The sequence below is a fragment of the Mus musculus genome, chromosome 2 (genome assembly GCF_000001635.26).
Source record: "Mus musculus strain C57BL/6J chromosome 2, GRCm38.p6 C57BL/6J".
Lineage (NCBI taxonomy): Eukaryota > Metazoa > Chordata > Mammalia > Rodentia > Muridae > Mus > Mus musculus.
In genome coordinates, this window is record NC_000068.7 from 136527512 (window position 1) to 136527759 (window position 248).

Here is a 248-nt window from a genome sequence, read left to right on the forward strand (position 1 = left end):
AACAATTCAAATTACCTCAATATTATCACTATTTTTACAGCAACACAAAATTCCCATCTTTTTCTCACATTTATATGGACAATCAGAAATGTTGCTGGAATAGCCAGACTTGAATACCAAAACCCATCACCATGACTCTACCCAGGATAGAAGATATGCTACTTACATAGCAGTGATAGACCAAAGTCAGGACTCAGGGGTGTCTAGAAACAGCAGCAGGTAAAGTAAAAATCACTAGCAATACAAGA